We start from the raw sequence: 26,683 nt of genomic DNA, 5'->3' as shown, positions 1-26,683 counted from the left end.
TTCAATTCTCAGCAACCACATGGTGGTTCCCAACCATCTATATTTAGATCTGGTGCCCTTTTCTGGCCTGCAGGCATACATGCAGGCAGAACACTGTGTGCATAATAAATATTTTTTAAAGTGATTGTTTGAAAAACATTATAATGTAAAACAAGAATATATAGACATTCCTTGTATATGCTTACAAATTTTATGTCAGTTTCAAATTATGTCAAAATTTAAAAATTTGCAAACCAATAGGATATTGGTTTGCTTCTGGAACATTCAAAGAATTAGGCTCTGGGGCATGCAGAGGGCTGTAGCACTAAAATGATGCTATAGACCTGGTCTATTAGGAATGCACTGCCTGCTATGATTGAGTGCACCCCCAAGGCTTCCAGCGCAATGCCAAGGACATGGTCTACTGTGGATGGTACTGTCTACTGTGAGAGGGTACAATCCTAAAGCTTTCAGCAGTGGCACTGTGGACATAGAACATCAAGGTTGAAATCATCTGTCACTATGTCTCAGGGAGCCAAATGTAATTCTTTCCCATGTCCAAAAAAGGTGTCTGTGTGTTCCCCCATTTCTCCGCAGGAGTTCTGATTCAGACAGATGGTAGTTGGGTGTGATGTAGGTTTACCTGCTAAGGATGACAGGAATGTGATTGTGTGCCATGTCTATCCTTCATAGAGAAAGGCTATCCCTCAAAAATGTAATTCACTAAGCGTAGTCATCAAAAAAAGACCAACAAAGGTCTTCTACGAACAAGTGCCAGAAGGCTGTCCTTGACCACATCATTCTCCTGTCAACTGGGCTAATTCTCATCTGAATGAAAAAAAAAAAAGATGGATCAGGTAAAGGAAATCATCAGTGAGGCCAGGAGTCTGAGGTCCAGCAACAGACCAGGCTTTCTCAGCAAGGGTGTCCCAGGGGTGCATATAAGACAAAACTCTTGACACTCAAGGAAGAAGTTGCTTCCTGAAAAGGAGACAGTAAACCTAGGCTTGCGCTAACTACAAAGATGGGAATGTGGACCCCGTGCACTGCATATGAACATTATGGTACTCCCTCGTCCTTAACAAAAAAGCAATCAGGTCTCCAGCAGAGACAGGTTTGTAACACTTTTACTTCTGCTGCTTAATAATTGAAGCAGGCATAGTAGGAAATGATAGGGATGAAACACTAATAAATTATGCAAAAGCAAAAGAGATAAAGAAATCTCCTAAGAAAGGACTAATACTTAAAAAGAAAATAAATATTATTGATAATAAAATTGAGGTAAAAATCATTGAGGACATAAAGTTTGTTCTGCAACTACAAAGGACTCACATGAAAATTAAACAAGCCTTTATTAGTGTACAAATGTAAATTTGGATGTGTTAATCTTGCCAAGTTTCACAAGCGTCATGCGGACTTTCAGTTCACCGTCAATCTCTCATGCAAATATGACCCAGCTTAGTGCAAATCCTCTAACACTGGAGTATTCCACAGTGAACATATTGTCATCGATCTTGCTAGAATAACTCAAAGAATTGAAGGTCTGTTATTTTTGTATAAATAAGTGAATTTCACCAAATGTGAATATACCGTTACTGTAATATGTTGTCAAGTAAAAATAATTAATGTTACCCACTACCTGTCCATTTTGAAACTAAAGGCATTACTGTGAACAAATTTATGAAGAATTTTGACATCTGAGCCAAACATGTTTCCATCCTGAGAAGTAAATAATACATAACTATATTGACATACTTTCATAGATTTATCCTTTTTTTTTTTTTTTTTGAGACAGGGTCTTGCCACACAGCCAGATTGTAAAGTCACTATGTATCCCATCTGGCCTCAAAATCACAATGCTCCTGCCTTAGCCTATCGAGTACTGAGATTTTCAGGGGGGAGTGGTATTTAACGGGAAAAGATCAAAGAGTTTCCAGACAACACTTGGTGCTGCAGTGATATTGAGAGAACATTATCTTAGAAGAATTCCCTAAGAATATTACCACTGTTTCTTCACATTCTTTAAAGATTTGTTTTTATTTTTTAATTATGTGTGTGCACTGGGGGTGGGGGTGGGGGTATCATGTACATGAGTGCAGTCGCCCATGGAGGCCAGAAGAGGGCACTAAATCCTTCTGAAGCTGGAATTACAGGTGGTTGTGAGCCACTGGACATGTGGTGGGGACTGAACTTGGGTCCTTTGCAGGAGCAGTATGTACTCTTACCAGTTGAGCCTTCTCTCCAGCTTGTACTTAAAAAAATTAAGTACTGTAACTACTACTGTCTCCCAAAGAGAAAAGAAAAGCCATTGTTTAAGTTACAGAACTATCAGGGAATTTCATGATTTGTATATCAGTTAAAACAAATTAAATTAAATTAGCTATATGAGTGGAAATAGTGTAAGTGATCAAATCTAAGATGCTTGGAAAAAACAGGTTATGAAATTATGTAACTATTAATACGTGAAAGAAAAATTACTTTTGCTTTTATGACCCAAACGAGTATAATTCATCTCCTTCTACAAAGAATATGTAGAATCATGTAACCTTATGATTATCTAACTTTTGTTAAAAATATTTGCCAATTGCCATAAATATGAACTTTCTATACAGTCCACACGCAAAATCTGGTTTAAATCAGAGGCTGAGGAGCTGCTGAGAGAAGAGGCATGGCTAAATGGAGAACAGGTGAATCGCCAGAGAAGTGACTTGGAGGGAAAGTTTGTGTTAAGTCACATCCCAGGGCCTTCCAGATAAAATTAAAAAGAAACTCCCCAGAGTAGGGAACAGTGACACATGCCTGCGGTCCCAGCACACATTAGACTGAAGGATAATGAGTTCTAGGTCTATTTGGGATACATAGATAGATCCTACTATTAAAAAAAGTTTTTAGCACTCTAGAATCAACGAGGTCCAAGAGAGCTCCTTACATAGTCATAGAGATGTGTCTGACAATGTTTATTCAACAGATTGAGGTTATTGGCCAAGGACCTCAAGTGCCATGTTTCATTCTTAGGCAGAGGGAGGAACCAAAGAAATAGAGCCTAGATTCAGAGTTGACCTCCTGTCCCAGTAAAGAACTCCACTAGAAACCTTTAATGATAGGCACATGAGAATACCAACTACTACATGAACACACATGTGATAAGGAAGAGATCTTTCAGATTTGAGATGAACACACACAGAGTTGCCCAAAGCATGCTGGGTATAGTTTATGTTTTAATATTCTGCTACCAATCCTTGTTCTTTATTTTAATTTTTTCAGTTCTCTTTATCTTTTTTGGAGGAGGGGTTGGTTCTTATGGTCTCATAAATTTAGTGATTTCCATCGCTATTAAAAGTTCAGGGATTCATTCATTAGTAATTAGTAATATTAATTACTAATCCAGTATTTGCATTAATTATTCAAGCATATGAGAGACACAGAACATCTTGGAAAAAATGTAACAAAATATCCCATAATTCCTCCGTGTAAAAATGAGGTAAGCATCATTAAATTTTGATATATAGGCCTTCAGCATTTTTCATACTTCATAGACATATATACCATTATTATAAAAGTAGTAAAATATAGTATGTACCCTTCAACAGATGATCACATTATCATAATTATTCATTCATCTTTCCTGCTCGGTCAGGCAAGGACAGTATTCTATTTACTGTCACATACTAATTATCTAACATAATACACCTAGAATAAGAAAAGAGTATGTGGGGGAACATTGGTTGATATGTACAATGAAAAAAGTTAACAAAGAAAGAAAAGAATATGTAGTATATAACATAGCTTGTACACAATCACACACATAGCTAAACTCACATCACACACACCCACATATATACTCACACATACACACATTCATACACATTCAGTCATATATACATGCATACACTCAAACATACACACTCACAAACATATACACTCTTATATACATACACTAACACACACAAATCACTCCATAGCAAGCTGCAATAATTTAGAGACCCACACACAATTATGTTTATTTTTCTTTACCCATAGCAAAACTGTATCATATTATAGTTTAAGAATCATAGCCATTTTTTATAGAATTGGCTTATCTCTGATTTTTCTATCTTTGTATATCTATGCTATTAAGCTTGACTAATTTTTATTTGGGCCATTTGTATTTGCAAAGTAAACACTACACCCTCAGTGATTAGCAGAGGCAATGCCTTTGCTAATCTGAATTGCTTCCTGGGAAACTTGAGCCAGTGTTGTGTTTATTTCATTATTAGCCTCCTCTTTTTTGGCACAGTCGGTCAGCTTGTTTCAATCAAATGCTTCCTGAGGGAGGACATCATGCATAGTGGGTGTCTGAGCTGGGTGCCACTCACAGGATTCCTCCTTGCCCTTGAGTATGTGATGAGAGAGTTTGAAGATGAAACACAGAGAAGAAAATGCTAGCATACGAATTCCAGCCTGGCTCCTCTAATTACCTAGTGACCTTTAGCAAGACAATAAATCCTGTGTATTTGAACTCCTCATTTAGTAAAAAAATAATAATAATAATAATGCCAATTAGTCTTGTCAGTTTGTGCAAAGCTGCAATAATACAAAAATATGTAAAAGTACTCTATATATATAAATGTACATTATTGTTGTTGTTCTTGCCTCTACCTTCCTAGGGAACATTATATCCATCTATCATTAGTTTGGAAGCAAATTGGCAAAGACAGCTTCCTTGTCAAGGCTAAGGTAAAACACAAGAGAGTCTTGATGTGCCCAGGAGAGACATGTGACTCTGGAAGGTTGCACTTTCTGAGAAGTTAACGAAGCTAAGCACGGACTTACTCCACTGACACTGTGATACCATCCTCAGCATAACCCAATTTGCTCCACTAGTCTTCCCACAGAAGCAGGGATTTGTGCCACAAAAGGAAACACGTTCAGTTCCCTCTCACGAGTTATTCAAACATGGAGCATGTTGACCTGCATGAAAAGAAGCCTGGCAATTGAGAAAGGGCTGGGAAGGAATCCTAAATGAGCCAGAACACTGGCAATCTCATTTTAAATTTTAGAGAGAAAATTTAAAGAAAATCAGAAACCTTTAAAAATAATGTCTCTATGTAGTCTTCCTTTCCAGGCTTTATACAATCCAGACTAGTGCTGGAACCCAGCACTTCCCACCTTGACATCCCCGCCATTTGAGAAGAGTGTGTCTCAGACCGCATTGCATGAGGATGCAAAATGCTTGCTAGCCAATTACGTTGATTTTGTTCGCATGAAAGCACCTAAATATGGCATAATATTTTAGGACTATCCAAACATTAACCTGTGGGACACAATTATCCTTACATAATTATCCTTTATATGGAGACTCCTTGCACACATGTGCACACAGATAAAATGGTACTACTGAGTTTGTATTTCTTAAATTATGGCCCCCGAGTCCCAGGGTTCTAGCAGTCATTTCCAGTAAATTTTTTTTTCATTTTAGACAGTAAACTGCCCCAGCAAATTCAATAGAACCTTTATATCAACTTTGAGTCTACACCCAAGTTGATCAGACACTCTGGCTACTATAACTAATATAAAAATAAATCATTTCTATCCTAGAGGCAGAATTCAAAACTTAGTGAACTAATAACTCAAAATTAATTCACATAAGTTAAAGAGTCAGGAACAACAATTTTCTTGAACTAATTTTATAGACTTGGGAATTTAGACTCAGCATTGCAAGTTATTGGTCTGGGATTGGGAGTTGGATCTTGTGGCTGCCAGTAGAATATTTCTTTGCTGTCCACTAAAACCCAACACAGACATGGGGGGTCAAAATAAGCTGCCTGGTTCAACGAGATGGCTCAGCAGATAAAGGCATTCCTTGTCAAGCCTTATAACATGAGCGTAATTCCCAGATCCTACATGGTAGAAGGAAAGCATGGACTCCCACATGGCCTCTGACCTCCACACTCATGAGAGAGAACATGCATATGCACACACACACACACACACACACACACATACACACACACACACTAAATTAACTAAAAATGTTTAAAAAGAGAGAAAAAAAGAAAGGGGGATGCCTAGACAATAAATAAATAAATCTCCTGTGTGCTCAGCAGACAGTAGAAGGCCCATGCAGTATGCTTGCAGGGCCACACTTACCCTTGTTGGGGGATACAAAAATGAGACAGACAAATTCCCTGCCTTTAGAGAACACTAAGCCTAATGGAATAATATATTTACATAAATGAGGAATACAAAATTAGAAGTTAAGTGCTGTCAAAGACATAAAGATGATGAGCTCCTGCAGAGGTTACTAAATACAAAGTTTTGATAGTTTTAGTTTCAGGCCAAACAATTCATTAGCATATTAAAAGGCATGTGTTACTAGAGCACCCAGCCAGCTCTACTCAATAATGGGCGCTTTCACCTATGAGTGCAAATTCTTCTCTTCCTGTGTTTTTATCTTCTGGCATGGCAGTCTTATGCAGCAATGAATTAAGTCTCAGGGCAAACAATGGTTGCCTCCATGTGTTTTTCCTGGTCATCTCAGTCAACAACAACCTTTGAGAATCTCACAGCAAGACACATGCCTGCTGTTCTCATTAAAGCTGGAGGTTGAAGCCTTGTGGCCAGGCAATTTTGTTGAGAGAAAATATTCATGACACTAAAAGGTAATAAAAAAAAAAAAGCCTTGATTTGTGGGAGACTACTGTAATAGGGGCTGTGGTGAGGGGCAGAGAGATCAAACTCAATTCCCAGGCAGTAAGGACAGCTGGAGATTTATAAGGGATCAGGGTAGGGCTAACAAATAGGAAATTAAGAGGAAACATGAAAGGGAGAGGGATTCTTGCTAGACCAACTCAACAGTATCTTGCTGAAGGCAGATCAGTGGAGTGGAATGCCAAGGATGAGAGGTTTCTGCTGAACAAGTTGGCAGGATTTTTATTAACACCAGACTAAATGGGTCATGGTCAGAGCCCAAGGTTAGGGCTCGTCAAAAACAGAGCTCAAGAGGAGAGAGGTTTTGATCAATGCTTTGGTCTTATCTTCCTCTCTGTCCTTTTATGTCCTAGCATTCTGCCATATTCTCTTGATATTTAGTTCAAAACAAACAGCGTGAGATTCCCAACAATCTCATTTACGTGCCACTTTCTTGACTTTGTCCTGGCTGCTCTTTCCTTCTGAAATGTCTTCCTGTCTCTTTGTTCCCTTGGCATGATTTCCTTCAGTAACCCTTCCTAACATTCCACTCTGTGACCTAAGTCCATGTTGTCTACTTGGGTCTGACAGGGACACAAGCAGGTATGGGAAGCTAGAGTGGAAGCTAGCTGTTGCTTCTGTGAACAGAATGGACTGGCTGTCACCTGAGGTGTTATTCTAAAAACAATAAACAGATAGATAGATAGATAGATAGATAGATAGATAGATAGATAGATAGATAGATAGATAGATAGATAGAGATAGATGGATAGATAGATAGATAGATGGATAGATAGATAAGCAAGATAGATCAGTAAAATCAAAATAGGCAGTGGCAGAGCTTGGAAGGCAAATACAGCTTCTTCCCAAAAATAAATTTAAACTATTGTCTTAGAGTTTCTATTGATGTGATAAAAAGCAAAAACAAAACAGAAACAAAAACAAACCAAAAAAAGAACACCATGACCACAAACAACTTGGGGAGGAAAGCATTTATTTCAGCTTACAACTCTCAGGTCATGTTTCATTGCTGAGGAAACTCAGGGCAAGAACTCAAACAGGGCAGGAACACAGAGGTAGAAGCAAATGTAAAGGCCATGGAAGAGTACTGTTTATTCTCCATGGATTGCTGAACCTGCTTTCTTTATGACACCTAGGACTACTAACCCAGGGGTGGCACCACCCTCAGTGAGCTGGACCCTTCCACATCAATCATCAAGAAAAAAAAAAATGCACCACAGGCTGATGCATGGGCCAATCTGGTGGGGATGTTTTTTCAATTAAGGTTCCTCCTTCCAAAATGGCTCTAGCTTGTACCAGTTGACAGAAAACTAGCCAGAACAAGAGAATTCTTGTGAATCCATCTTGGCATGAATATGCTTAATTGACTGGCAATATCGTTGGATTAACTCAGGTGAATTATGAGTTAATTAGAAGTAAATTAGAGAAAGATCAAAGTAAGGAGTTTTCACCGAGAACCTTCGAATTCAAGTCTGTACTCTGGTACTAGAACAGCTAAGGAGATGGCTGGCCCTCTGCTTTAATCCATGTCTCACTCACTTTTCCAGCACGCCTACATTTATTTATTGTGACATGCCTGAATTTTCCAGCATGCCTAAATTGATTGCATGCAATTGGTCTGCACTATTTAATCATCGGACTTGGAAGGCTGGGGAAATGGCTTACTGGATGTAGATATGCAAATCTTTGATGGTTTCCTCAGAATCTAAAAGTAAGAGTGATTAGAAAGAGTGCAGGACTGTGGAGTCCATTTTGAACTAAAAACAGCTGAAGGAAATCAGACACAGGAAGAATTTTCCTGCTAGCTGTCCACAAAGAGTATGCATTTCCTTTTCTGACAGGGTTCCAAGCTGGAGTAGAAGGATGCATCTTATCACTGGAGATGGAAAGCTAGATGAAGATACATGAAAACAACATGCATCTCTAGAGGCACCCTGCCTCTCTTCAGTTTACAAGCACTGAAAGCCTACATTCTCATGTTCTTTCTCATATTATTTCTCCACACTTTATCACTTTTGCTTACAGTAGTATGCAAGACCATTAACATTTCACTTCTTCTCCAGGAAGACCACCGAGTGCGTAAGATTCTCCAAATAGTGTCAAATAAAATGTGTATGAGCATTTACCTGTCAATCTCACTGTTGGTCACTTTTATTTCCCCAAGCCTTGGAAAAGAAACATAGAAAGAGACATGAAAATCCTTTTCTTCCTTATACATGGTTTCCCACCATTCACGTAATTTTTCTTTCTTGGCTATGTATTAGAAGTGCCCGAGAAGACTGAAACAAGCCAGCCCAACCCAATGGAGATGGACACTCTATAGGTGCCAAAGTCTGTTTTCAAACTCTTTAGGCAAATTTAAAACGACAAAGATGGAGAACCCCCGCTTTATTCACTTGGTGTCCAAAGCTATTGAGAGTACATGGTAACCTGGAGGTAAGTTCAAGATGGAAAGCAAATCTGATGGGTGGTGTTAAGTTCAAGGTACCTCATTCCAGGATGGGTACCAAAACTACCTGGGAAAGATTAATCCATGATGAGGTGAGACCGAGTAGGCTGGAATACTGTGGCCTGGGGCATTTCCAAAAGTTTCCCCATATGTGCCATCTATGAATACAGGTTTCTCAGGAGCATGGCAGGTATACCAGAATATAGGACACCTTGAAGTGTGGTTTTCCTCTGACTTCCTAATACGTCGTCATGTGTTTGTTCAGTTGTCTGGATATCCATCATACTATAGCACACCTGTTTAAATACCTGAACTTCCTACTCTACTGGAAGTCTTTCTTGAATAAGGAAAATTGTGTTGTTTGCTTTTTCGTATTTTTGCCTATCTAAGGTATTTCCCACATGGAATACACACATACACACACACACACACACACACACACACACACACACACACACACACACACGTTGAGTAAATGAGTTATTTGTGTGTATTACTTAGTGTGTTGGTCCATTAAGGTATTAAAGTTACTAAATAACAAAAATACCATGGGCTTTGTGGTTTAAACAACAAACATCTCTCCTACTTCTGGAGACAGGGTAGAATTGGTGTCTGGTGTCTCTGATAAGCATACTAACTTTATTCATGAGGGGTATACTTTAATGCATTGCCTCCCCCAAAGCTCCACCTCCTAGCACTAACCTTTGGAGCAACATGTCAACTTCAGAATTTTGAAGGAACATGAACATTCAGTCCATAACACTTAACTTTAGGTACAATATTGAGAGCGCTCTCCTTTTAAAAAAATTAAGATTTTAGATTAAGGACACAAAGAAAATCACACAGGTATTTCTTATAGAAAATCAAGTAAAATTCTTCTCTTTAGGTAGCACAGCTCATAGAAGGTAAATACATGTCCCACATCAGAAGGAGACATGATGTTAGACTAGATAGGCTTTGGTTCTATGCAAATGAAAAGGCTAAAGACCAAGAAGAAAGATGATTTAATTCTAATCTGTGTGCTGTGGATATCTGTATCCTATGAATGTGTTGCTCTGATTGGTTAATAAATAAAACACTGACTGGCCAGTAGCCAGGCAGGAAGTATAGGTAGGACAAAGAGAGGAGAATTCTGGGAAGTGGAAGGCTGAGGCAGGAGAAGCTGTCAGCAGCTGCAAGATGTAAGTTACTGGTAAGCCACGAGCCACGTGGCAAGGTATAGATTTATGGAAATGGGTTAATTTAAGATATAAGAACTAGATAGCAAGAAGCCTGCCACAGTCATGCAGTTTATAAGTAATGTAAGTCTCTGTGCGTTTCCTTGGGTCCAAGCGGCTGTAGTACTGGTGAGACACTGGAGAGATTTGTCCTGACCGTAGGCCAGGCAGGACCAGAAAAACTCCAGCTACATCTGTGTTTACAATTCATTCATTCATAAGAAAAAAAGTCCCATTTTAAAAGCTGCTCTTAAAAAAATTATGTGCTCAAGGAAGGCAAGTCTATGATGTAAATCAGAATGGGCAGAGACTGATTCAGGGTTCAAGTACTTCCCGAGGATGCCTCTGCCATATTCAAGTTGTATTGGCTTCCTGTCAAATAAAACAAGCGTGCCTTCATAAAAGGAATGACCTGCTTACCTGGTTACTGTTGTTAAATTAACTGCTTTAATAAAAGAGATTGTGTGTATAGATTAAAACCCTGGAGATGACCATTCCAATCAACTAAAGTTCAGTCTACTCTCCACCCAATCTGTGTTCATGGAATTCATCTCCAGCTATGTCATCCAGCCCAGCCTGCCTAAAATGGCATTAATGAATAGCCACAACATTTATTGTTAAGTCTTGATCAAGAAGATTAAGTGGAATATTGATAAACAGACGCCAAAGGTAGGATGAAATGCAAGAGTTAAAACATGTAATCACTCTTTCAACTAGAATGATATATATGAAGAACTGAGCATGGGTCCTGCACTGTATTTAAGCATGAAGGATACTACAGTAAATAAGGCAACCTCCCCTTCAATGGAGTTTGCAACTTACTAGGAGAGAAGGCAACAGCAACTGAGCAAAAACATAAATGTAAAGTATTTCTGAAAGGAAAAAAAAAAAGTGATTGAAAATACTAACGAAAGCCAAACTAGGTTAGCTTTGATCTAATAAGGTCCCATATGCCAAGTTCAATCTCTGTCTCCCTACCCCACCCCTACCCCCCCCCCCCCCCCCCCGGAGGTCCTGAGAACTCCTGCCAGGAGTGTGATAGCCTCTCTACACACTTGGAGCTCAGCTGAAAAAGGCCATGTTCCCTGTAGGCTGAAAAAGGCTAATCTTCCAGTGTCATAGACTCTGTCCCATTGGACATTGGACACATCTGGCCCTCTCCAGTCTTTAGCAGAGATTCTAACCGTCTTCCCATAGCTTGTGGAACTAAAGAAAAAAAGATGCTTTTGCTGAAAAGGCAAATTTCAAACACATATATTGCAAGCCCATAGGATGGCATTCCAGGTACCTCAATATTTCAATAAGGGTTATTTTTAAAGCATTCTGTACAAACAAGTGGATGACATTGGATGTATTTCTGTGAGGAGAAATCAAGCTTTGATGTGTTTAAACACAGAGTCTTTGGCTTAACTGAGCACCAGAGCACATTTTCTCATGCTATATTTAGGCAGCAGCTTTCCATGTTTAAGAGGTTGTGAATTATTGAAAAGCACTTTGCAAAAATTTGGCAGAAATCCCTAAGCCACCGTCTGAACAAGGTTTTAAACTTCTGCAATTTTGTCAGTGCAGCCCTGTGTGAAAGGAGTGCTCAGGGGAATCAGAGCACTAAACAGAGGGAGGATTTTGTAATTAAGTAGCCAAATCAGTGACAAGGCAAAATACAAGAGACAGAATACCAGATTAGATGTGGAGAACCTGGGGGACATTTTTAATTTTTATTATTTTTTTAAATTATGTGTATGTGTGTGGAGTATGTGCATGTGAGTGCAGGTGTCCACAGAGGCCAGAGGAGCATATTGAAATATTCAGCTCCTCCTGGAGCTGGAGTATCAGAACCACCCAGCCTGGATATTAGCCACTGAGTTCAGGCCCTCTGCATGAGCAATATATGCTCTTAACCACCAAGTCCTCTTCCATCTCTAAGAACCACATGTTTTGATTCCAGTTTTACAGCCTGAAAACCAGGAGGCCCCAGATAGCATCTAACTCCTCTGTATTTCATTTTTCTTCTATAAAGTGGAGCAAACCTATCTCAGAGTATTGGCCAGGGTATTATGAAAAAAAAAAAAAAAAAGAATGAGCTAGGTGGTAGTGGCTTACACCTTTAATCCCAGCACTTGGGAGGCAGAAGCAGGAGGATCTGTGAGTTCAAGGTCAGCCTGGTCTACAGAGCTAGTTCCAGGACAACCAAGGCTGTTACACACAGAAACCATGTCAAGAAAACAAAACAAATGTGTATATGTGTGTGTGTGTGTGTGTGTATTCACATCTATGTATATACTATTATTATCGTATGGATATATATATACTATTGTTATTTTATATATATAGTAATATGCATCTACTAAATTACAAATACACAGACTAAACATATATATTTAATATTAGCACATAGATCTTTGTTGTATATTTACTAATAGTATATGTGTGCATGTACATACTATTCCAACTTAAAAGAAAATTCAAAGATGAATGAATCTCATAATTCCTGCTTCTCAGAACTTCAAGATTGCTCTTTGGGCCTGACTGGTGCCCAAGACATATTGTTTCTCATATAAAGTATTTCATCAATTCCAAAAGAGTTTTTGGCAATTTTTTGGCAATCTTTCTTCATAATGTCTTTCTTAGTCTATATGAATCTCTTAGTTCTCAGTTACAGCTTGAAATCTTTTCTGTTACATTTAGGAATCTCACATTTGCTTCTAATTTTTTAGCATAGGGACCCTATATCCTTCTAGATATTTGTACAAATTCTGGGTAACAGATATTTCCTTCCTAACATGTTAATCTTCTCCTGCCTTCACTACTGTAGAAATCTACCATATTGTCTTTGATCTGCCATGCTCTCCATGTTGGGAGTTGGGATGACCTAGTCCTTTTCTGTTGCTATAATAAAATACCACAGAGTGGTTGATTTTAAAGAAAAAATTATTACTTACGTTTCTAAAGGCTGGAAAGCCAAAGAGCTTGGAACAATATTTGGTGAAAGCCTCTCTGCTGTGCCATACATGGTAGAAGGACAGTTAGGTGTAGCAAGAGTTTTCCTGCCTGGCCCACAGTCAGGACAAATCTCTGTCACCCACCAGTCCCACAGCCGCTCAGACCCAACCAACACCGAGACTTATATTGCTTACAAACTGTATGGCCATGGCAGGCTTCTTGCTAACTGTTCTAATAGCTTACATTAATCCATTTTTATAAATCTATACCTTGCCACGTGGCTCATGGTTTACCGGCATCTTCACATGCTGCTTGTCATGGCGGAGGCTGGCAGTATCTCCTCCCACCTTCCTGTTCTCTCAATTCTCCTCTCTGTTAGTCCTGCCTATACTTCCTGCCTTGCCACTGGCCAATCAGTGTTTTATTTATTGACCAATCATAGCATTTGACATATAGACCATCCCACATCAGTTAGGGGCATAGGAGACAAAGCAATCAATCATATGACCCGTCCATTTCTCAGGAACTCACTCCACCTGTAAAAAACTAGTCCATCCTAAGATAAATGGTCCACCCTTTCATTCTGTTATAATGCAGCCATGAGTGTTAGCACTAACCTGCTCCACTCTGCTGCCCTCTCCTTACAAGCATATCCTAGATGGCCACTGGAAGGCATCTTCATCCAGTAGAAGTGCTCCAAAGAATGTCATCTTCTCCCTCAAATACCTCCCCTCACTACATCACATTTACAAACTAAAGAAGACTCGATGGCTGAACCGATACTCAATTTTTCTTTTGTTGACTTGTACATACATGAATTTATCTCACATGCCCCTTCTATCTAATTTTATCACATTGGTGTCATATTCCAATAGTCTATCACAGATGGTAAGGATTATTCTGAACTTAATTCTGTATTGGAAAGGAAAATTTGACCATAAGCATTAGGGCATTTTTCTCTTGTTTGGTATTCATCTTTTTTTTTTTTTATCTAAATGGGCACACAGATCGTGCTTTCAATTGTAAAGGTGAGAATTTGTGTGTGCATGTGTGCATTATATACATGTGTCTGTGGTGCACCTTTTCGTGGAAGTACGTGTGGAGGTTAGGGGTTGATGTGTAGTGTCTTCATAATTCCCCACCTCATTTTTTTTTTTACATGTTCTCTCATTGAACCTGGAGCTCATTGACATGCTAGGTTGACTGGCCAGAAAACTCCAGGCACCATGAACATGTGCCATCACATCTAGCTTTTCAGGAAGTGCTAGGGTCTTGAACTCAGGTCCTGATTCTTGCCTGCCAAGTACTTTTCTAATGGAACAATCTCGCCAGCTCTGAAAGTAGCTTTTAAGACAAGAAAACATGGCTAGCCCAAAACCAGTCACATTCTTAAGCCCATGACAGAAGGACTTGTTTGCTTAGACTATTTCTCACTGCCATGTCCTAAATCAGGGAAAAAAATCTAATCAGGACCCTAAAGTCATATGTTTGAAGAAAATGGTCTTTTCTTCATGAAATTCTCCTTTCCCCTCTCTCCTGATGTCTATTCATTTGTACATATACAGACTTTGAAAATAAACCAAGTCTGGTATAGAAACAAAGGAACAACTTGACCTTGAACATAACTCAGCCTTTATATTCTACTTCTAAATTGGTAAAGACAGTGAAGGACTCTTCAAAGATGGGACTAACACAATGCCAGTGTGGGGAGCTTCGAAGGGTAAAGTGCCTGCTTTTTTAAACAATAAATGGCAAGTGTAGAAAAGAGACTGTGCAGGAAAACAACAGAGTAAGATTGTGTGAAACATATATTCATGTCAAGATAGAGACACTTATAGACTGATTCAAATACCAGACTGAACCTGATCAAGGAAATTTAATACTCCTTGATAGTCAATCATATTAAAGGAACATTAGTATTTTAAGAATGAAGCAATTTCTAATCATATTTTACAAAGTGTTCTTATCCTTCAAATATTTATACTGGTGTATTTGAGTAGAATTGTACAAAATCTGCTTCATAATAATTCAGCGGTAGGGTGTCATTGGGAGAGTCAGAGGGAAAACAGGGTTGCCAGTAGCTTGATTGCTGAAATTGGGAGATGGTACAGGAGGCTTTATTACGCCATTCTCTACATTTTCACATACATTTAGCATTTTCCATGTTAAAATGCTTGAAAAAGCAGCTGAATCTTAATGCGGTAACTGAATACATATTCGTCTTTTCCACTAACTGTGTTGACGTACTGTAGACTTAGTCTGAGTAAGGGATTGATTTATTCTTTCCTTTATTTACCAAGCACAGAAAAGCAGAGAGACACAGACACTAATGCTAATGTAAGCTCTGCAATGCCACTCACACAGAAGCTATTTGCTTTGTGTCACACCACAGAGTGGAGAAAACGCACAGTGTTGTCCTTTGAGCTGAGTAGGAAAGGCCACTTTCTTCTATGTAAGAGCAATAAAGAAAAATGCAACAGAATGATCTGCCCTTGCATAGAAGCATAATGGCTTTGAGCCATGATTCAGTTCTCTGTGCAGGAAAGATGATGGTTCCCACACCGATGGGGAGATAAGCTATAGCTAGAATTTATTCAAATATCATCTAATCCATTGAAATGCAGCTGCAAAGGAAAGCATACACAGATGGCTCTGATAGTTTCTATAATACTTTATGTCTTTAAAAAAAAACTCAAAGAAATTAAATTTGTAAACCAGACACACAGCTGCTCGTTATGATTTCCTTCATACTTCTTTTCTGATCACCTTACTATCAGAAACATTTAAGACTTTCCTCGATCTGCTTACACACATCTTGAGAATTAGAATAAATACAGTCAATACACTTGTAAACTCTGGGAGCCAGAGAAAGCCTTTTACAAGTAGTGTGATTGACAGGGCCGTGGGAGAGCCGCTTTCTCTGCTTCCCCTCACACTACCCAACCGTATCAGCTACAACAAAGGAAAAGAAACTGAAGATGCAATCAGATTACTAGATGTCACAGGTTAAAAAGGGAACACTTTCAGGGAGCTCAGATACTAGCTGCCACTCAACTGACTGTGTCATAAAGTATGCTCTATCTGCGTAAGATTCAGTTCATTCTTTCCAATATGAGAACTCCTCACCGGTGAGGTCCATGTTTGATTTTTCCATAAATGCTTGTATCCATTGAACCTCTAGATAAACTGAATGCATAGCATGACTCACAAATACACGTGCTGCCACTTAATTATCTAATGAATCAGGGACAGCATGCATTAACTAACCATTGGTTTTTACCATGTGACACACATTTCGAAGAAACCAGGCTTTGAACTTTGACTTTGATCATTTGCCACGGTCGTGCTACCTGGTACTGAGGCAGAGGAGAGAGATGGAGAGCTATAGGAAAGAAAAAAAAAAAAGAGCCCTAGTTCCCTAGTCTGACTGAAACCTCTCACTAGCTGGGAATCAAGAATTCCAGCACAATTAACATTTGCTGTGAAGGTTGCCCACATAGAGACAATATTTCTTTTATATAGGAATATTTCAAAATAAGAATGTTAAAAAAGCAATAAACCAGGCTCAGACTTGAGCATTTATGACCTCAAATATTGCCTTCCTCCTCTTCTGGATATTTTCTAAGAACCTCACAAACAAGACTATTAACATTTTTATCCACTGAAAAGAGAATAATTTATTCACTATCTGTAGTTTTATTTACGTCAGGCCAAATAGATGAGCTTCACTTTAATTCCAGAATTATATAAAAGCAGTCTAATGGCCCTGATGAGAACAGTAAAATGCAGATGTTTCTCCACAAACAACAGGGCTCTGCCCTGATAAACTGATCACGGGTTTAAAATACACAAAGTTGGCAATGCATGTAACTTCCTTGAACTATAGAATATCATAGTTTACCTGCTTATTGCCCATAGGAGTGGCATTTGCTAGCTAGCTTTCTGGACCTGCCTCATTTCTTTAACATAAAGCCCTCTAGACCCATCCAGGCTTAAATCATCAATCTTTGCCTCTGAAGGAGTGTTGGAAACTGACTTTTGATGCTCTGTGCATGCTTTTACTCAACAGTATCTCACTCTTCATGTGTCTTCTTATTTGATTTCATCTTCTTAGCTTTTTAAGACAAAGTCTCATTATACAGCTAGATAGCTCAGGTTCTGCCTCAAACTCAAGATTGTCCTGCCTCAGACTCATGACCACTAGGATTATAGACATACCAGCATGCCTGATCACATATTAGCACACTACAAACTTTCATTTGCCGTCATTCTGCTCTGCATGTGACAATAAAGTATGGAACCTCTGTTGAGAAATCCACACCAAGACTCCCCAGTGGGCCTTACTCCTCCCCTGAGGGTCACTGTTTCTAATAACCTCTGTGCTTAAATCTATATTAAAATATCATTTTAATAAATTCAACTTTGTTTCTATTTGTTCTTCTTTAAATTCTTTTCTGTGGTGAAGCTAGGGTTTACTTGAGCAGAGATCACTAAAGGGTAAAAGAATAACCCAAGACAGCTGTGGACCATGCTACCATATTGCCTTCCAAAAAGTCTGCAAACTTTTGCAATTCCAAAGGATATAAGAAGGCATACTTTTCTCTTATCTACACATGGACTGTACCACGCCTTTTCAGGTTTCTGATAAATGAGTGCTGAGTGATATTTTGTTGCTGTTTTCATTGGAATCCCCCTTCAAATTTGTGAATTTAACCAGCTTTTCATGTTTGACAATCATTGTGTTTGCTTTTCTGATCATGATTTATTTAAATTCTGAATATTTCTGTTATTTTTTTCCTTATTGCTCCACAGGTAATATATTTATTACAGAAATTTCCCCATACATGACCTCTTTCCCACATCTCAAGTTACCTTTTACAAAACTGATAATTTTGTTTTTTTCCACAGAATTACCACCATTTGAAATTACTTTGCTATTTGTTTCTTGTCTATGTCTTTCAACAGAATTTAAGTGTCTTAGAAGCAAAGAAAACCTTCCTTTTTCTTCTCTAATTTCCTTTACCTATAGCAGTGCCTAACACAAGAATGAGCCTCAGCAGTTAATATCGACAGCCCAGAGTCTCTAAAACCATTTTCATTATCCAGTTCCCTTAATTATACTTGCCCTTGTCAGGCTACATGTCTAGGATGTGGTTCATTCATATATGAATAAGCTGTGTATGGGTGTAGATAGGAAAGCAATGAACAACTCTCGTGAGGCTTCTAGGAATTGGATTACAGCTAACAATGGTAGTAGGCATTGGTCATAAAGCCAGGTGGGGGATGAAGAGAGCAGATGGAAGGAAAGTTTTAGGAACTAGAGATAGAGGCGAGAAGGACATTTACAGGTGAATAATCTGGTGTTGGGCAAGACTACATTGGGCACTTGAGTTATAGACAGGAACAAAATGGGTTGAGAATAGGGAGGTGGGGTGGTGAGCAGGTTGTGGAAAACTTACACGTGCTACATGGAATTTACTTGTTCCTTGTAGGAAATGTGTGGCGAACCGTGGAGTCATCACAAGTTTTTTGGTGAGAGAGGCAGACGTAAATCTACAATCAGGAAGAACACTCTGGTGGTAATGCCATGAATTAACCAGAGGGGGAAGAGAAGACTATTAATAACAGTTCTTCTCACAGCTCTAAAATAACTTGTGCCAAACCAGTCCAAGTATATTTTATGGACAACATTTTTAATAGAACTAGCAGAGTCAGCAGCACACATTTCCCAAATCAGATGACAGAGCAGACACTCTGATTTCTATCCATTAGCTTTTGCTGCCCAAAGTTTTCTATGTGTTGAAGAGTAAAACATATGAGTTGCATTCATTTCCTCAATAAAATGTATGCTTAAACTGATTGAGTTCCATTCGTTTTCTGCCAAACTATATCAGCTTCCTATTCTAATCTAATATTTCTGAAATGCTGAGAATTTTATGAGCCAAGTACTCTGAATGACCTACACCCTAGAAATGAGTTTAAGACTAATTGGTTAATATTAGGAAATATCATCACCTAGCCTAAGCCAGTCACCTTTTCTATTTAGAATAGATACGCCTACGTGAAGTCAAGACCAAGAATGGGATGGATATGTCTCTTGCAGCAGTTTAATAAATCTCAGATAAGACCCTTTGGCATGAGTTTTTCCAATCTGAACCAGCTATCGATCAGCTAAAGTGGTTCATTGGCACATCTCCCTTTGAAAAGGGAGATCTTCAGAAATCATTAGATTCTCCTTGATTAAAAACAGTCTCCTCCGACAGGCCAACCCATACGTTATTGAGAGGGAGTAGTAAGTTAAAAGGACACAACTTTAGAGTTTCAGATGCTCCCACAGTCAAATCCCTACTGTGCCACTTACTAGTTGAGTAATATCCATTTAATAAATGTTGGAGAATTATTTTATGCCAACAATGGATCTAGACATTAGGGATTACAAAGCCATTGCTTTAAAGAAACATCTGTCTAGTAAGACAATAATATAAATAATGTAGAGTAGAGGAAAAGACTCAAAGTATTGACTACACAGACAAGAAGGTAGCCAAAGAAGGGAACTAAATAAAAGATGCTCCATGGACCAAAGGCATATAAAGTGGTGAGTCATACCTATGATTACTAAATCTTATGATCTAAAAATTAGTAAGATGTGATTCATTCCCATACGGTGCAAACAAAGAATTAGTCTAATTATACCATTGTAATTTCTCATATCAAAGAGAATATAAGACACATAACTAGAGTGGTGTCTAACATATGGTGAAAAAATAAAATAAATGTTTGAGAGCTAAAGCTAGGGAAACAAGTTTGTGTTCTAAGATTTGTTCTTTTTACTTTCTTCTAAATAGTTTCCAAATTTACCTAAGTGCTATGCCTTGGCTGTGATTTGTGTGTGTGTCTTGATGGCTTGGTCTCCTGAGTGGTGACACTGAGATGGTAGAAACCTTAAGAAGTGAAACCTGGCAGAAAGCAATTAGGTTACTGTGGCGCCACCCTCATGAGGGGATTGATGTTCCTCCAAGGACTGGAGAGGTTACTACAAAAGGACCAAACCTGGCTCCTTGTCTGTCTTGTGTCTCAGTTTACCATGTGAGTTCTGCTGCACTTGCTCACAGCTCTGCGAAGCCACCCATCATGAGGCCTTCACCAGAGCTGAGCAGGTACAGACTCCATGCTCTTGAAACTCTGGAACTATATGCTAAATTAACCTTGTTTCTTTAGGAAATGTTTAGCCTCAGGTGTTCTGTTATAAAAAATGAAAGAAGACACTAAGAGTAAGATTCACTTGAATCCTGGATCCCTTACTAAAATACAGATTATGGTTATTGCTCTTTTTTTTAATAATATATATGAACTTGTATACATGTTTGCCATATGCATGCAGGTACCTGTGGAGGCCAGAAGACGGTGTCAGATCTCCAGGAGCTGGAGTTATAGGCATGTGTGAGCTGCCCAGTATGGGAACTAGGAACTAAACTGCAGTCCTCCACAAGAGCAGCATGCAAGCTCTTAAACAATGAGACATCTCTTCAGCCCCTAGAATCTTTTTGTCTTAGTAATTTTTTTAATTTAATTAAAATATGTTTGTATCACTTCCTCCTTCCCTCTCCTCCCTTCAACTCCTCCCATGCCTCCCTTCCTTCCTCTCAAATTCATCACCTCTTTTTCTGACAACTATTGACATACATATGTACACATACACAAAGTATATATGCATACATATATAAATAGAGTGCACTGACTCTGTTTAGTGTTCCTTGTGTGTATATGATTTCAAGGCGAACCACTAGGCGTTGCATAGCCTAACCCCTGGGAAAGATGAATTCTCCCTCTCTCATTATTTGCCTACAGCTCTTTGTCTAGGGATGAGGCCCCTATGACAGTTCCCTCTTCCGTATCAGCCCATCTGCTAGTGTCGTCATTGTTTCAGTATTGTTTAGGCAGTCATGTTGTTGAGGCCTCATGGCAGTAGCTTCCCTGTCATTTCTAGGGGAAGCCGATCTTACAGAAGACTTCCCAGTCCTCAGGCACGTACAATCTTTCTGCCCCTTCTCTATGATGCTCCCTGAACCTTGCATGCGGGAGTTGTACTGTGTCCACTGGGGCCGGGCACCCCAGTTATCCCTATTGTGACAGGTATTGTGACCTGTTGTGGTTTTCAGTGATGGTCTGTGTCTGTGGGTTCTCCTCTAAGAGCCATGACCTCACTAGTCCTAATACTTGGCTATGTTTCCAGCACCAGCCATAATTTCTCTTTTAATAACTAAGAATGAATGGCTAGAAAAAAGCAAATGTGTGTATTGTAAATAGTTCTGCATCTGATCCGAATGATTAAATGTTTGAGGAAACTGAGGGAAAAGAAGATGAGAACTAAGCCAAGACAGTAGTATTAACAGATGAAATGAGAAGAGCTATTTATTTTTGCATTATATAGTTATTATATTATTATTATATTATTATAGTTATATAATTATATATTATATAACTCCACAGACCTGTTAGACTCATTGATCATTGTAAAATAATAATGAGAGAAGTATATAAGTTTGTGATTTTGGTCCCTGGGTTAATTTGATATTAATAAATGGAATGAATAATGCTAACAAAGAAACTTGGTTTCCCTCTATTTTATAAGCTAATTTAAAAGCATAGTTTGAAAACAGAGCTTGAAATAGAGTATTCTGAGTGAGTCAATAACAATGCTCCTAGAAGTCATGGGTTTTTAGATAAAAATCCCAGTGTTGGTTCTGGGATATATCTCTATCAGTTTTTGTCCAGTGAGGTCCCAGAGGCTCCCAAAATGATATAGTCTATTGTCACTGTTCTTGATGGGCCGCTAAAAGTAGAAAAATCAAACCTGGTAGCTGAAGACATCACACACGTCGGTTATAAGACACAGAGAAACCAAGGTGTAACTGAGCTAGAAGATCCCTCCAAAGCCCGAGGACATCATGGAAAAGGAGCAGAAAGGATGTAATGTAAATGGTGCCAGAACATGCTATGTAGACTGCTGGGGAAGAAAACACATCCACAGTCTTATGCAGATGGAAACCCTATGTACCATCATATTGACTTGCTAGGCAAGATATGCCCACTGGTGTAATGTAACAGCATGGGTGAACCACTTTCTGCTTGGATATGAGGTCCACTTCATAGGAGTAAATACATGCCAAGCACTGTAAATCTGGTCAAATTCTGTTGTTTTGATAAATGGACATGTTGTCAAACTGACTTCTAAATAGTTATACTTATAGCCATAGAGTAGTGATGCTCTCAGCCTTGGGAAGAAGATGCTCGTTTTAGTATAGTAGGCAAAACTTAATGCAGAGCCTTATATCTAGCCAAGGTACATTATGGAAAAGGAGGCAGGAACACTATAAGAGCTGGAGGAAGGGGATTCATGTCCCCTAAACATTATGTCATGTAGATACCTTGGAGGGACAGGCATCGATGTGCTGTTTATGGCTAAGCAATTGACAGATACTTATTCTCAACACCTTAGCCTGTGTTCACAAGGCCTGCATTGAAACCAGGCCTCCAACATTCATCTTGAATGTGAGAGGTACCTGAGGTCCCATCCCTTCCTGGGAAGCTGTTTCACTTAATGCTTGATGGGGAGGGAGTGTCATTTTCTTTAGCGGTGTAGCTTACATACCAGCAAATAACCCCCTACCCGTGTGCGTAGAAGCAAACCAGGTTAAATTCAGTGGGTCAACAGAAGGAGAGAAATGTCGGAGAGCAGGGAGGGGGACCATTGAGAAGAGGTTCATAGGTAGAGGGGCGTAAGAGAGAGTAATGGGGGCAGAATATAATCCCGTCACATTGTATATATGTATGAAATCATCCAAAGGAAGAGAGAGAAATTGGGCTTAGAAGGAAAAGCAATAAACTTTAGACAGTCCAAACTTGAAATGCAGAAGTAGTTCAGAAGGTAGACAAACCGTGGCACAAATCCCAAGGAAATTCAACTCAAGTTACAATATGGGGAATATCTGCATACCAAAGGTATAATGTGTCAGTCCACAGAGATTGTCCCAATAACGTCTGTCGTAAGATGTTGCCATATGACAGAACTCGAGCAGCACACTCCAATGTTCATTAACTAAATCTTCAGGAGAGGATTCATGGCGCTTAACACACACCACGGTATCTCTCAAGCTATCAAACACAAAATGTGAGGTCAGGGAGAGATGCATGCAGAGGGCTATCATCAGCCCATGACAGTGGCTCCAGCATACCTTTGTAGACCCAAATCCCCCCAGAGATTCACTTCTAATATACTTTGGGCCATTCTCCTCAGTGGGCCCTTACCCTAGTTCAAAATAAAATCCATTTGAGCAATAAACACAATATATGAGAGAGACAGAGACAGAAATAGAGACAGAGAGACAGAGAAAGAGAGACAGACACAGAGATGAAAAGAAACTAAGCCAAGTACATTCAAATGAAGTCATTTCTTCCCAAATGTCCCATAAATGTCCCATCTGTTTTTTCACAATCCTCCCTGGGTCACAGAACCCCACTCTGTGCCAGCTGGCATTCCCTGAGCCCTGGGTAAAGTCATTACTCACCATCCAGATGTATCATAATTTGCTCAGGTCAGGCCTGGGTGTTCTTTAAGCCTTTAGCCTTTCCATCTCCCATCAAAGGACTTAAAACTCAAGTGCCCATCCTTGATCTACTTATGTAGCACCTCAGCCCAAAGACAAGTGGATTCTGAGGGGCTAAATCACCTAGTCACAGCTGGCATTACCGCTTCTACATTTCTCTCTCATGCCACATTCCTATTTGCATGTTTACTCTGCTTGAAAAAGTTTAGAATCTTTCATTTCCCTGCTCTTTGTAGTCTGGTGAAGGCGTCTTTGCAATTACTTCCTCAAGGGTTGGGAAACAGACTGGGATGAAGTAACACAGGGATAATAAACATCTCAACTTTAACTACAGAAGGGGTCTCCAGCTGTCTCTGGCATCATCTGGCCAAATAATCAAAGTGAGTCTGCAGTTTACCAAACTTCACCATCTTGTGCTGCTTGTTTTCAGGACGCAGCTGCTGGATTACTGTCTGTCTACCCCGGGAAGTATTTCTTTATTTGGGTGTTGCTGTGTAAAGGACCATAAAGTTGTTTTTTCAGAATCTCAAAGATGGCAAATGTGGTGGTTTGAATGAGCATGGCCTCCATAGGCTCTTAGATTTGAATGCTTGGTCACCAGGGAGTGGGACTATTTGAAAGGATTAGGAGGTGTGGGCTTGTTGGAGGAAGAGTGTCACTAGGGGTAGACTTTGAGGGTTCAAATGTTCAAGCCAGGCCCAGTGTCTCTCTTTTCCTGCTGCCTGTGGATCCTGTTGTATTTTAAAAAATGGCAGGAAGAAGTCACACCATACAATAGGACCCACATGGGAGTTTATTGAGGGGAGGGGAGAGAAGGAGTGGGGAAGGGGGCAGAGACCAGTCCCTGGGGATGAGAGTGAAGGGGAAGAGAAAGAGAAAGAGACAGGAGGTGTACAAGGTCCACCTTTTATAAGGGAAAGTAGCGAATGTGCACAGAGGGTGCTCTTATTGGCTGCAGCTGAAAACGAGTCCTGTCAGGACCCTAAGGGCAGGCCAGTGCAGATGCCTAAATGCTAACAGATCCAGATGTAGAACTCTAAGCTACTTCTCCAGCACCAAGTCTGCCTGCATACTGCCATGTTCCTCACCATGACAAAAATGAGCTAAACCTCTGAAACTGTAAGCAAGCTCCAATTAAATGCTTTCTTTTATAAGAGTTGCAGTGTTCACAGTGTCTCTAACCAAGACAGCATTTCTTATTTTCTTTTATTTTTATTTCTTTTATAATTTATTTTATTTTTACGTGTACAAGTGTTTTGCCGGCATGTGTTATGTCTGTGTACCACTTCTGTGCCTGGTGTCAAGGAGGCCAGAAGAGAGCATCAGATCCTTTGGAACTAGAGTTAAGATGGTTGAGAGCACCATTTGGGTGCTTGGAAAAGAACCTGGACCTGCCAGGTGGTGGTGCGCACGCCTTTAATCCCAGCAGTCGGAAGGAAGAGCCAGGTGGATCTCTATGAGTTCAAGGCCAGCCTGGTCTACAGAGTGAGTTCCAGGACAGGCATCAAAACTAAACAGAGAAACCCTGTCTGGGGAAAAAAAAAAAAAAAAAAAAAAAAAAAAAAAAAAGAACCTGGATCCTCTTGAAGTACACAGTCAGGTTCTTAACAGCTGAACCATGCTACCAGCTCCTGTGGTGTTTTTGTTTGTTTGTTTGTTTGTTTGTTTTAAAGATACTAGTTTTTAATTCTTTGAATTTAAACGTTATCCGAATTACTTTTTTTTTTTTTTTTTTTGGTTTTTCGAGACAGGGTTTCTCTGTGTAGCTTTGCACCTGTCCTGGAACTCACTTGGTAGCCCAGGTTAGCCTCGAACTCACAGAGATCTGCCTGCCTCTGTCTCCCGAGTGCTGGGATTAAAGACGTGCGCCACCACCGCCCGGCCCTAATTACTTTTAAGGAATTCTCTGTGTTGCTGTTTCAGCAACCTTATCATAGGATGCCTTTATACAGTTTTCTTCATAATTATCTTGCTTACGGTTCCAAGTACTAATTTAATATATGGCTCTATTTCCCCCCATTCATTTTTGGAAGTCTGAGTCATTATCTCCCATCCCATTCACTTTCTGCTCCTAACATGCACCTCTAATTATTCAGTTAGTGTGCTACAAGCTGCTTATGTACTTCTTAGAACATTTATAGCCATTGGGACTTTTTTGCCTCTGTGTCAGTATGTTTTCCTTATAACCTCTTTTAGTTTACTGACTCCCCCTTCAGCCATGTCTAATCTGATACTAAGATTGTCTATTAATTCCTTAGCTAATGTTTTATTTTTCAATTTTAGAGTATTATTATTATTATGTATAACATATGTGTACCACATACATGCACGGGCCCACAGAGGTCCGAAGAAGGCATTAGTTCCTCTGGAACTGGACTGACAGGCAGTTGAAAGCTACCACATAAGTGCTAGAATCGGAACCTTGATCTTCTGTGAGAGCAGTAAGTACTCTCAACTGATGAGCTCTCCAGCCCCTAGATGCTTGATAACTAGTCACAATTATTTTAATGATTGTGTCTGATGATTCACTATCTGGAAGAAGGGGGTCTATATATAGTTTGCTTTTTATTTCATTCATCTGTTGGTTTAAGTAATTTTTACTGATAAAGGTTTTTGGGAATGATATTCTAAATGGCATTGATATAGATAGATAGATAGATAGATAGATAGATAGATAGATAGATAGATAGATAGATATTACAGATAGAGGTGTTGTCTTCCAGCAAGGATTTTTGTTAATTTGGGGTAAAAGTTAGTAGCAAGTCATCTTATCCCAATTTCAAACTACACTTATTCAGGCA

The sequence above is a fragment of the Peromyscus californicus genome, unplaced genomic scaffold (genome assembly GCF_007827085.1).
Source record: "Peromyscus californicus insignis strain IS unplaced genomic scaffold, ASM782708v3 Scaffold_23__1_contigs__length_62951481, whole genome shotgun sequence".
Classification (NCBI taxonomy): Eukaryota; Metazoa; Chordata; class Mammalia; order Rodentia; family Cricetidae; genus Peromyscus; species Peromyscus californicus.
Note: the sequence above shows the minus strand (reverse complement) of the source record.